Source organism: Eubalaena glacialis, chromosome 4 (genome assembly GCF_028564815.1).
Source record: "Eubalaena glacialis isolate mEubGla1 chromosome 4, mEubGla1.1.hap2.+ XY, whole genome shotgun sequence".
In the NCBI taxonomy this organism is placed as follows: domain Eukaryota; kingdom Metazoa; phylum Chordata; class Mammalia; order Artiodactyla; family Balaenidae; genus Eubalaena; species Eubalaena glacialis.
The window spans coordinates 89,983,001-89,996,222 of record NC_083719.1 but is presented as its reverse complement, the minus strand read 5'-3'; positions in this window follow the sequence as shown (position 1 = coordinate 89,996,222).

Genomic DNA, 13,222 nt, shown 5'->3' with positions numbered 1-13,222 from the left:
AACCTATCATAGATGCCTATCTTAGAGGTCATAATGAAGGTTAAATGATATGGCACAAGCAAAACTGACTAACAGAGGGTAGCAGACCACTTGGTTTGATGGTTGCAGCCCAAAGCCGCACATCTACACACTGCCATAACCTGTGGAGTAATAACAAAAATGACAACAGTGGAAACAATGACATCTACTATCTATTGATCTGTGTGTTGGGTGCGTTTCTTTTCTTTTTTCCTCTTTGTATATATTTAAGGTGTACAATATGATGATTTGACATATGTGTACATTGTAAAATATTCACTATAAACAAGGTAATTAATATCCATCTCAGGTGCCTTTCTAAGCAATAGGGATAGAGATTGATATAGCGGGAAGAGTATATACTATATAAAATCTCATTATATGTATTTTACACATGAAGAAACCGAGACACAAAGAGGTTAAGTACTATTAACTTATTAACTTTTAAGGTTTTTCAGCTACACAGCCATGCGAGCAGGACTCCGACCCAGTCTGGAGCTAAGTTTTGTACTTATAACTTCTCTGCTGAGCTCTTCCTTCCCAGAATCCCCAGCTAAAAGCTGCTGACAGCTCATTGACTCTAATTAGATTATGTGCCTCTTCTCGAGCCAATCACTGTGGGCTGCTGGGAACAGAATATGCTGATTGGCTTAAAGCAATTAGGACCTACCCTGGAGCTGGCAGTGTGGTCAGTGCATTGACAGCAGCTGGATGAGGGGTGCCAGGAGTACTTGCCAAAAGGAACTGTTAAAAGGAGATGAATACTAGGCAGCAAACATTAAATGTTCTCTAAAGGGGTTTGGATATAAACTGTGGTTGGAGCCTCCCAATAAGCTTACGATTTAGAAGGGAAGAAAAACAGGTATGAAGGGCACTCAACAACACTCCTTAATACAGCAGGTTGCTCACTGTCTACATGGCATCAGGGTGCCTACAGGTGGGCACTGGCTGGTAAGGCCCTATTCCTTGTCTTCTCCTGTCCTGTATTGCTCCTTGCCTATGTTCATCCATCCATCCATCCAGCAGATACGAGAGCATTGAACTCATGCCATGCATTGGTGGTACTGGGACTAATGGGGTGAACAGATGGGTACAGTTGCTGCTCACATGGAGCTCACAAAACACTGGAGGGGGCACAGCCTGTGAGCAACAGCCCTTCCCTCGCACCTGACTGGGCCTCTGAGGCGAGGAGGTGCTGCACGAAAGGAAATCTGAGGCACAGAGAAGTTCACTGCCTGATTCAATATCCCAGAATTAAGTGTGAGAGATAGGAAGAGTCAAGAGAGACTTAAACATTTTTTGCCTACCCCACTGCAAAGAATTACAATTAACTGTAAAAGGAAGAAACTGGAAGACTAATTTTGGCTAAAAAGAAGCTGTAAGACTTGAGTTGGTGTCCTTCATGGATCACATCTTCCCCATCACGTAAGAAGCCATTGAGATACTTGCATATTTACCTGTCTCCTACCTGCCATGTGGCTGACAGGGTCTTGGTGCTCTGGCCTGGTGTCAGACCTGAGCCTCTGAGGGGGGAGAGCCGAGTTCAGGACATTGGACCACCAGAGACCTCCCAGCCCCATGCAATATCAATCGGCGAGAGCTCTGCCAGACATCTCTGTCTCAACGCTAAGACCCAGCTCCACCCAACGGCCAGCAAGCTTCAGTGCTGGATGCCCCATGCCAATCAATGAGCAAGACAGGAACACAACCCCACCCATTAGCAGAGATGCTGCCTACAATCATATTAAGTTCACAGACAACTCAAAACACACCACTGGACGTGGCCCTGCCCACCTGAAAGACAAGATACAGCCCCACCCACCAGAACACAGGAACCAGTCCCCTCCACCAGGGGGCCCACACAAGCCACTGAACCAACCTCACCTACTGGGGGCAGACACAAAAAACAACGGGAACTACAAACCTGCAGCCTGTGAAAAGGAGACCGCAAACACAGTAAGGTAAACAAAATGAGAAGACAAAGAAATATGCAGCAGATGAAGGAGCAAGGTTAAAACCCACCAGACCAAACAAATGAAGAGGAAATAGGCAGTCTACCTGAAAAAGAATTCAGAGTAATGATAGTAAAGATGATCCAAAATCTTGGAAATAGAATGGAGAAAATACAAGAAACGTTTAACAAGGACCTAGAAGAAATAAAGAGCAAACAAACAATGACGAACAATACAATAAATGAAATTAAAAATTATCTAGAAGGAATCAATAGCAGAATAATTGAGGAAGAAGAATGGATAAATGACCTGGAAGATAAAATAGTGGAAATAACTACCACAGAGCAGAAAAAAGAATGAAAAGAATTGAGGACAGTCTCAGAGACCTCTGGGACATTAAACACACCAACATTCGCATTATAGGGGTCCCAGAAGAAGAAGAGAAAAAGAAAGGGTCTGAGAAACTATTTGAAGAGATTATGGTTGAAAACTTCCCTAATATGGGAAAGGAGGTAGTCAATCAAGTTCAGGAAGCTCAGAGAGTCCCATACAGGATAAATCCAAGGAGAAACATGCCAAGACACATATTAAACAAACTATCGAAAATTAAATACAGAGAAAAATATTAAAAGCAGCAAGGGAAAAGCAACAAATAACATACAAGGGAATCCCCATAAGGTTAAGAGCCGATCTTTCAGCAGAAACTCTGCAAGCCAGAAGGGAGTGGCAGGACATATTTAAAGTGATGAAAAGGAAGAACCTACAACCAAAATTACTCTACCCAGCAAGGATCTCATTCAGATTGGACGGAGAAATTAAAACTTTACAAACAAGCAAAAGGTAAGAGAATTCAGCACCACCAAATCAGCTTTACAACAAATGCTAAAGGAAGTTCTCTAGGCAGGAAACACAAGAGAAGGAAGAGACCTACAAAAACAAACTCAAAACAATTAAGAAATTGGTAATAGGAACATACATATCAATAATTACCTTAAATGTAAATGAATTAAATGCTGCAATCAAAAGACATAGACTGGCTGAATGGATACAAAAACAAGACCCGTACATATACTGTCTACAGGAGACCCACTTCAGACCTATGGACACATACAGACTGAAAGTGAGGGGATGGAAAAAGATATTCCATGCAAATGGATCAAAAGAAAGCTGGAGTAACAATTCTCATATCAGACAAAATAGACTTTAAAATAAAGACTATTATAAGAGACAAAGAAGGACACTACATAATGATCAAAGGATCAATCCAAGAGGAAGATATAACAATTGTAAATGTTTATGCACCCAACATAGGAGCACCTCAATACATAAGGCAAATGCTAACAGCCATATAAGGGGAAATCGACAGTAACACAATAATAGCAGGGGACTTTAACACCCCACTTTTACCAATGGACAGATCATCCAAAATGAAAATAAATAAGGAAACATAAGCTTTAAATGACACAGTAAACAAAATGGACTTAATTGATATTTATAGGATATTCCATCCAAAAACAACAGAATACACTTTCTTCTCAAGTGCTCATGGAACATTCTCCAGGATAGATCATATCTTGGGTCACAAATCCAGCCTTGGTAAATGTAAGAATATTGAAATCGTGTCAAGTATCTTTTCCAACCATAACGCTATGAGACTAGATATCAATTACAGGAAAAACACTGTAAAAAATACAAACACGTGGAGGCTAAACAATGCGCTACTAAATAACCAAGAGATCACTGAAGAAATCAAAGAGGAAATCAAAAATTACCTAGAAACGAATGACAATGAAAACATGACGACCCAAAACCTATGGGATGCAGCAAAAGCAGTTCTAAGAGGGAAGTTTATAGCAATACAATCCTACCTCAAGAAACAAGAAACATCTCAAATAAACAACCTAACCTTACACCTAAAGCAATTAGAGAAAGAAGAACAAAAAAACCCCAAAGTTAGCAGAAGGAAAGAAATCATAATGATCAGATCAGATATAAATGAAAAAGAAATGAAGGAAACAATAGCAAAGATCAATAAAACTAAAAGCTGGTTCTTTGAGAAGATTAAAAAAAAAAACAAAAAAAACAAAATTGATAAACCATTAGCCAGACTCATCAAGAAAAAAAAGGAAAAAGACTCAAATCAACAGAATTAGAAATGAAAAAGGAGAATTAACAACTGACACTGCAGAAATACAAAGAATCATGAGAGATTACTACAAGCAACTATATGCCAATAAGATGGACAACCTGGAAGAAATGGACAAATTCTTAGAAAAGCAGAACCTTCCGAGACAGAGCCAGGAAGAAATAGAGAATATAAACAGACCAATCACAAGCACTGAAATTGAAATGGTGATTAAAAGTCTTCCAACAAACAAAAGCCCAGGACCAGATGGCTTCACAGGCGAATTCTATCAAACATTTAGAGAAGAGCTAACACCTATCCTTCTCAAATAGTAGAGGGAGGAACACTCTTAAACTCATCCTATAAGGCCACCATCACCCTGATACCAAAACTAGACAAAGATACTACAAAAAAAGAAAACTACCGGCCAATATCACTGATGAACATAGATGCAAAAATCCTCAACAAAATACTAGGAAACAAAATCCAACAGCATATTAAATAAATCATACACCATGATCAAGTGGGGTTTATCCCAGGAATGCAAGGATTCTTCAATATATGCAAATGAATCAATGTGATACACCATATTAACAAATTGAAGGATAAAATCCATCTGATAATCTCAATAGGTGCAGAAAAAGCTTTTGACAAAATTCAACACCCATATATGATAAAAACCCTCCAGAAAGTAGGCATAGAGGGAACCCACCTCTACATAATAAAGGCCATATATGACAAACCCACAACCAGCATCATTCTCAATGGTGAAAAACTGAAACCATTTCCACTACAGTCAGGAACAAGACAAGGTTGCCCACTCTCACCACTATTATTCAACATAGTTTTGGAAGTTTTAGCCACAGCAATCAGAGAAGAAAAAGAATTAAAGGAATCCAAATCAGAAAAGAAGAAGTAAAACTGTCACTGTTTGCAGATGACATGATACTATACATAGAGAATCCTAAAGATGCTACCAGAAAACTACTAGAGCTAATCAATGAATTTGGTAAAGTAGCAGGATACAAAATTAATGCACAGAAATCTCTTGCATTTCTATATACTAATGATGAAAAATCTGAAAGAGAAATTAAGGAAACACTCCCATTTACCACTGCAACAAAAAGAATAAAATACCTAGGAATAAACCTACCTAAGGTGACAAAAGACCTGTATGCAGAAAACTATAAGACACTGATGTAAGAAATTAAAGATGGTACCAACAGATGGAGAGATATACCATGTTCTTGGATTGGAAGAATCACCATTGTGAAAATGAGTATACTACCCAAAGCAATCTACAGATTCAATGCAATCCCTATCAAACTACCAATGGCATTTTTCACAGAACTAAAAGAAAAATTTCACAATTTGTATGGAAACACAAAAGACCCCGAATAGCCAAAGCAATCTTGAGAAAGAAAAACTGAGTTGGAGGAATCAGGCCCCCGACTTCAAACTATACCACAAAGCTCCAGTAATCAAGACAGTATGGTACTGGCACAAAAAGAGAAATATAGATCAATGGTACAGGGTAGAATGCCCAGAGATAAACCCACGCACATATGGTCACCTAATTTACGACAAAGGAGGCAAGAACATACAGTGGAGAAAAGACAGCCTCTTCAATAAGTGGTGCTGGGAAAACTGGACACCTACACATAAAAGAATGAAATTAGAGCACTCCCTAACATCATACACAAACATAAACTCAAAATGGATTAAAGACTTAAATGTAAGGCCAGACACTATAAAACTCTTAGAGGAAAACATAGGCAGAACACTCTATGACATAAATCACAGCAAGATCCTTTTTGACCCATCTCCTAGAGAAGTGGAAATTAAAACAAAAATAAACAAATGGGAACTAATGAAACTTAAAAGCTTTTGTACAGCAAAGGAAACCATAAACAAGATGAAAAGACAACTCTCAGAATGGGAGAAAATATTTGCAAACAAAGCAACTGACAAAGGATTAATCTCCAAAATTTACAAGCAGCTCATGCAGCTCAATATCAAAAAAACAAACAACCCAATCCAAAAATGGGCAGAAGACCTTAATAGACATTTCTCCAAAGAAGATATACAGATTGCCAACAAACACATGAAAGGATGTTCAATATCACTAATCATTAGAGAAATGCAACTCAAAACTACAATGAGGTATCACCTCACACTGGTCAGAATGGCCATCATGAAAAAATCTAGAAACAATAAATGCTGGAGAGGGTGTGGAGAAAAGGGAACCCTCTTGCACTGTTGGTGGGAATGTAAATTGATACAGCCACTATGGAGAACAGTATGGAGGTTCTTTAAAAAACTAAAAATAGAGCTACCATACGACCCAGCAATCCCACTACCTGGCATATACCCTGAGAAAACCATAATTCAAAAAGAGTCATGTACCACAATGTTCAGTGCAGCACTATTTACAATAGCCAGGACATGGAAGCAACTTAAGTGTCCATCAACAGATGAATGGATAAAGAAGATGTGGCACATATATACAATGGAATATTACTCAGCCAAGAAGAAACGAAATTGAACTATTTATAGTGAGTTGGATGGACCTAGAGTCTGTCATACAGAGTGAAGTAAGCCAGAAAGAGAAAAACAAATACCATATGCCAACACATATATATGGAATCTAAAAAAGGGAAAAAAAGCTTCTGATGAACCTAGGGTCAGGACAGGAATAAAGACGCAGGCATAGAGAACAGGCTTGAGGACACGGGGAGGGGGAAGGGTAAGCTGGGACAAAGTGAGAGAGTGGCATGGACATATGTACACTACCAAATGTAAAATAGATAGCTAGTGGGAAGCAGCTGCATAGCACAGGGAGATCAACTCGGTGCTTTGTGACCACCTAGAGAGGTGGGATAGGGAGGGTGGGAGGGAGACGCAAGAGGGAGGGGACATGGGGATATATGTGTACGTATAGCTGATTCACTTTGTTATACAGCAGCAACGAACACACCATTGTAAAGCAATTTTACTCCAATAAAGATGTTAAAAAAAAAAAATTCTTGGAAGTCTATCAGTTAGAAAGAAACACAATTTCCTGAATTGGCTTTCTGTCCTAACTACCTCTGTAATTACCCTTTCCTATTATTTTGTACCGTTGTAATACAGTACCTTCTTAACTGGTGTCTCTAACTTTTGTGTCTCCCTTCCCTAGTCTTTATTCCACATAGCAAATAAAAAATTATGTCCGTGAAGCACAAAAAAAGAAAAAAAACAAAAAACAAAAAACACTGGAGGGGCCACTGCTACAGTTACAGTGTAACAAGCAGTCACAATAGGGAACTGCAGTTAGGAAAGTGCAGGGTGATGTACAAACCCGTATCAGAGGAATCTAACCCAGGCTTGGCATCAGGGGACGTTTTCAGGAATAAATGGCACTGAATTTGAGACTCAAAGGAAAAAGAGGAATTGGCTAAACAAAGGTGAATGCAGATAGGACCTCAGAAACTCTGTCCTATAAATACTCTGGCTAGCTCTTTTCTGTAAGCCTGTAGCAATGGGCTTCCTCAAAGCCTCCATTAGAGTTCTTCTAAAGAAATTTAAAATATGAGATTAATTGAATTGATTTACATATGCTTTATGTTGGGTAAGACTGTGCATTATTGAATCATGTTCTGGAAGCCCTAGGGTTCCACAGAGGTCTCAGGGGCTCACTGGATAGAGGTGAGGGGTGGAGATGGAGGATCTGTTCCTTTCAGAGGCAAAGAAGCTGAGCAGGGGGACTCCGGGATCTCCTTTCCCCGATTCGACCCGACCAGCTCTGCCTTTATGCTTTATTTAGTGGAAAATGCAGGTATATATCATTGGGGAGCTTAAAAATAAAGTTTGAATAGCTCTGAGATAGAATATGGATTTATTAGAGTTCCTTAAATGTATTGTTTTGGAACATTTCCTGGTATACCAGCAATCAGGTCCTTAAATGGGAGTATAACCATCATCATGATACAATCTCCATGAGGAAGTTCTGATTTGACTTACATATTTCAAATTATAATACCTTTTCTGGCAAGGCAGCCCCCTATAGAACTATCTGGATATAGCAAGTAAGACATGAGAGGTTCCAACATATGCAATCAGATTTCAATGAGGAAAAAATGTAGACTTCTGCTGTGAGTGATCTGTGATGCTTTTGCAGAAGGGGTGACCTCTGAACCAGGATTTGCTGGATTAAACAGTCGTAGATAGGAAAGAGGAGGGCTTTCCATATGAAAGGGGAAAAATGGAGAAAAACATGGGGTAGGAATGCAAAGTTATGTTTGGAGAAAAGTAAGGTAAATAATATTGCTGGAACCTGAGTATTGTGTGGACGAGTTACATGAGATTACACTGAAAAGCTAACTTGGGTCAACATGGTAGAGGGCCAAGAATGACAAATAATTCCCTTCCCTCCTCAGGGCCTTTGCACTTACTGTTCTCTCTACTTAGAATGTTCTTCCTAGATCTCCAGATGATCAGGTCCTGCTCATTATTCAGGTCTGCAAACAAAGTAATTTCTTCCAAAAGGTTCACCTTGACCAACTTGTTAAAGCAATTCCCTCTCTACCCAGCAACTCAGTCTACCTATTACTGCATTTCATTTCTTTCATAGCACTAAATTATCTTGTTCATTTGCTTACTTGTTTACTGCCTATCTTCTTACTAGAAGACAAAAGCCTTGAAAACAGGAATCTTTTCTATCTTGCTCACTGCTGAATCCTCAAGTGCCTGGCATGTAGTAGGTACTCAATAAATATTTGTTTAGTGAAGGATTGTATGAGTTGTTCTTTAGTCAGTGGATAATGAGGAGCCATAAGATTTTTGAGGAAGGAGATGAATCCCAGTGGTATTTGAAAAAAGTTAATTTGACAGCAAATTTTAGGATGGAATGAGGCAGTATGAGATTAAGGGCAGGGAGGTTAAATTGGAGACTATTTGAATAGTCCAAATAAGGATAAGATCCTGAACTCTGGCAGTGGCAAATGGGCATGGATATGCGGGATAGATGAGAGAATTACGAAGATCAAGGGCATGTTACTTGAGGACTGATTAGATATGGAGGGTGAGGGACAGCTGGGAATTAAGGGAATAGTGATGCCTTACTTAGAAAGAGAGACTTTGGGGAAAGGAGCTGATTTGAGCAGGGTTCAATCTGAAGCATCCTGAGCTTTAAGTAACACAGCATTTGGAAATGAAGTATGAAATCAGGTAGACAATATGTGCCCTTGCCTGGAAAGAGGAGCTAGGAGAGGAAATAAAGATTTGGGAGTTAACAACTTAGAAGTAGTAGTTGACCCCTTGATAGTGAATAAGGTCTCTGAGGGAAGGTATAGAAAGAAAAGAGCAGAGGGCTGAGAATAGCAGCATGGAGAGCAGTTGTATTTCAAGGATGAAGGAAAGGAAAGGAGACAGCAGGAAAGGGGATGGGGGAGGGGAGGAATTCTAGAAGGAAAAAGCAAATTGGAATGAGATCATTTCAGAGTGGTCACAGGATGCCAAAAGACAAAGGATGAGGACATGCACATTGAAGATAGGAACCTCCCACTCTGTCCCTGCAATGGGCAGTGTTCAATGCAGTCTACAGTTTATCATCACCAAAACCCTCTACCACTTTGCCATTCTTCCTAGAATCCCGCAGCTACCCACATGTAAGTTCTGCATAGCTCCTCAGCAAGCACACCTGTTCAAAGACCTGCTGAAATTTTAAAACCGAGTTGCTCTTTCCTCTATGTGATTTTTTTCCCTTAATATCCAGTACTTTATAGTTGAGTTTGAATCTCTTAATTACTAGACATCAACAGTAGAATCATGCAAATCACAATAACATAATAATGGTCCATAATAGTTCATCATTTGCATCTACTCTCATTAACACGGCTATTGCTTGCCATCACTGTGTCCCTAATACATAGAATATAAGAAGAAAAAAAAAGATAATGATTTCTTTCTTTTTTCAAAGTCATGGACTATGTTTCTAGGCTTCTGTGGAATGTGTGTCTATATGCCTTGTTTTTTTACTAAGGTGTCGCTGAATTTAAGTGGAAGTGGAATCTTTGGTACAGAAGAAAACTTGATAGCACAAAAATTATGCAGAGGCATAACTAAGGAAATTAGAGCTTTCACCCTACCTTCAGGATCCCCCTACCTAGAGTCAAGTTATGTGAAAACCACTGCTGCCCTACAGGACTTTAAAAATGAGAGTGATGAAACATCTTCTTGGTCAACCATGTTTGTTGAGCACATGCTATGTGTATGCACAGAAAGCGTGAAGAATATGAAAAGAAAGCACCAACCTTGGGCCACTCACAGGCCTGGGGAAGAGCATGCCTGATGCAGTGATGATTATGACGTGAGATGAAGACAACTGAGCAGCGGTCTGCAGCCTGTGCCCCTGAGCCCTAGGATTGTTTTGCAATCAGGCTGTGGGCAGCAAAAGGTGTGGCAGATAGACCATCCATCAGGGCCGCTAGAGCCAAGACAAAAGCCAGAGAAAAATGAGGGTTCATGTCATAGTCCTGGATTTTGGGCTCAAGTCGTGTGGGTCACTAGGGAACAACATGGATTTGAATACAAAACGCTATGGACCGGAGTTAGGCAGCAACTGTATTAAATTAGCTCTTCTGGAGAATGAACACCAGAGGGGACAACAGGGAAACCGAGACCTAGTGCCCAAGAAAAAACAGTTTTTAGTCCCCATATTGGAAACTCTTGGTATTGGTCCAATAAGCATGCAGGGCAAGGACGTTTTTTGGTATTTAAAAATTAGGAAGGGCATAGTTGTCATCTACAACATTTGTCTATTCGAGGCCTTCCATGAGTCACTTGGGGGTTTTTCTACTCTCTAAGGTTTAGGTAAACTTTCCTCAAATCTCCGTGCTCACAATTGGAGATTAGTGAGGACTCACCACAACTACTATTCATTTCCAGGCTTGTTTCTATTCTCTATCTCTACTCCTGCATCCATTATGCAGTTTAGGCCCTCACCAAACCAAAGGTGCAGCACCCCAGTCCCTCATCAATTTTCATAAGAAATCCAATCACACAAAGTATATCATAATTTTTGTAGCTTTATTGAATATTTGTTGGGACAAGGGGCCGGGGTCAATCATATCTATTCATTTATTGAGCACCTACTATGTTTTAGTTATTCTAAGTGCTATGTATACAGCAGTGAACAAGACAGACAAAATTTCTGTCTTCCTAGAGTTTCCAGTCCAATTGGAGAGATAGATGATAAATTCCATGGAGGGTGTGACCACCTGCCAGCTTCCTGTTCCCTAGCCATTCCACCCTCCTCTTCCACTAGAGCCAGTCTGTCATGCTCTGCAGCTCTCTGAAGCCAGTGCACTGATGTGTGACCCCATGGCCTCACCAGGTTGCTTTGTCTTTCACGGCCCCCTAGCCTTGGAATTTTGGCAGACAAAAATGTCTCCATCTTGTTACACAGGATTCTTTAGTTCAGTGGAGCTAGAACTTGGCAGGTCCTCTGGCCACCCAGCTGCCAGCTGGGAATTTAGGATGGCAGATGGGACAATGCGATGAACATAGAAATTTGAGATCAGCCAGTTCTGGGATCAAATCTCTGCCTCTTACTTGTTGTGTAGTATTGAATATGTTCCTCAATCTTTCTAGTCCTTCATTTTTCTCATCTGAAAAATAGAGCAATTAGTAACATCTTCTTAATATGAAGGTAAAGATTAAGTATGATAACAAAGTTTCCAGCACAGTATAGGTGCTCACATATGACTGGTTCATTTCCTTTGGGTTCTAGAGAGATTCTGAGGTATATAAGGAAGAGGAACCAGTCAGACCTCGGGACCAGACACAAGAACAGTCATACGGGCCAATATGAAAGAAGGAAGGTTAGCTCTCACTGCACTTTAAGGGGGGCAACACAGACATTCATAGGTCACCCCTAGAACCCTCTGATGAACAGTAGGCTGACCCTCTCCAGTGTCATGAATTAGGTGGGACACTTAACTAAACACCTCCTTCCTTCAGACCTTGGGACTGAGGTGATAGCTCTCACTCCTGCTCCAACAGGATTGGCTTAAAGTGGAACTGAAGCAAAGGGGAAGTCATCAGCAGGCCCATGGGTGGGGGTCTGGCAAAGACAGAGGCAGAGCAAGCTGAAAAGCCACTCAACACCATGAGGAGAGTGGAGACTGGATGTCCCATCTGGTAAGGATCAAAGCCATGAGATACGCCCAAGAGCAGAGGATGCCCAAGGTGGCTGGGCTGGCAGAATTCTGGCATCTGTGATAGGAGTAAGCACCTGGCTCTTAGGGTATGCCCACCAGGGGCTGGAAAGCTGACATGCTCAGACTCCCTAACTTGCAAGGGCTCTGAAATGTCATTGAGCCCAGGGGTCCCAAACACAGCCCCTGATCTAGCACTACTGAAGAGCAAGTGCCCATGTTTGAGCCATTTAAATACTTCTCAGGTGATTCTTGCGTCTCGGGGTGGAGGCCAGAGGTTCTACGTGTCTAACTGCCTGTGCTGCCAGTTCACGGACCATGTTGTGAGTAGCAGCGTCCTAGACTGACTTCCCAGCAGATGCTTGAATCTTCTCTACTGTATTCCATCAAAAGGTCCTTTGACCTATCCTTGATTATCTCCTGTGAAAGGAATCTCTCTACCTCTGATGAGGCCCATTCAAACTTTATCCTTCCTGGTTAACAGCTTGTGTGTATATGTGTTTCCTAAGTCCTGCTATGGATATTTCTAGGCTATTTTATCCTTTGGCAACTCTGCCAGAAAATCCTTACTTATGTTTTTCTACCATTTATTGTTTTAAAGGTTATAACATTGACTGTAGATTTTTGGTAGAAGATATGGAAAATAAAGAACTATAAAGAGAAAAATTCATCATAACGCTACCACCACCAACTAGAGATACCCGCTATTGAAATGTTGGGGTGTTTCCTTCTAGTTCTTATTTTACTTGGAAATCGGATTCCTCTGTTTTTCTCCCTTAGAGTCTCAGAGAACAAGGCTCAGGCCTGTCCCTCTTCTCTCTGACAGCTTCGGGCAATGGGCGGCAATCCTTCTGTGGCCAGGGCTCCAGTGCCTGCTTTTCCTGCTGACTGCAGCCCCCACTCCTCCCAGGAGCGAAGTTTGGCAGAGA